Below are 767 nucleotides of genomic sequence, written 5' to 3'. Positions count from 1 at the left end.
CACTACAGAAGCCTTACCCACAAATAAAGAGGTTAGACTAACTGCAAGCACATGATTTTCTAATAAGTGTAATGCAGAAGATAGAGGGAAAAATAGGGGAAAGGGAGAACAGAATGAATCTGATAACAGAGCAGATGCTGAGTATCCAAGAGACTATATCATATTAACCTAACAAGCATGTTATATTACCTGGCACTTTTCCAATAGAAAAGTAACATGAGAGGCTTTCAGTAAGCCTTCCTAGTAATTTCCTCTCTACTCTGCTGAGTGCATGAATGAAAGCAGCCTTTAGGAATAGGAATCCCTATTCAACTGGTGAGAGACAGCAAGGAAAAGTGTATCTGTGCCTTCATGAATCTTCAGACAATTAAGTCCACAATTGTCCTAAGAGGGGCACACCAGCCTGCTTGTAAACTCAGAATAAGAAATAAACATTGCAATCAACAGCAAGGAAATGCTGTGTCACACCATAATATATATTTTTCTTCATTACTTTTGTAGATCAAGTAACAGTAATTTGTAGTAGATGGAATTAGCAATCCAACACATGAGCACTGTGAAAGAGTATGCATACACATATACGTGTATGTCATTACACATATAGGACAAAAATATCTGATACTAAATCCATAGCTGATTGGGGGAACTCCAACACAGAAGTTGGCTGCCTTGGAAACCAAAAGGAATCTGCCATTCAGGCTTGTCAAGTATAACAACTGCATTTAAATTTAAAAAGAAAGAAAGAAAGAAAGAAAGAAAGAAAGAAA

Source organism: Meleagris gallopavo, chromosome 1 (genome assembly GCF_000146605.3).
Source record: "Meleagris gallopavo isolate NT-WF06-2002-E0010 breed Aviagen turkey brand Nicholas breeding stock chromosome 1, Turkey_5.1, whole genome shotgun sequence".
Taxonomy (NCBI): domain Eukaryota; kingdom Metazoa; phylum Chordata; class Aves; order Galliformes; family Phasianidae; genus Meleagris; species Meleagris gallopavo.
This window is presented reverse-complemented; position numbering follows the sequence as displayed.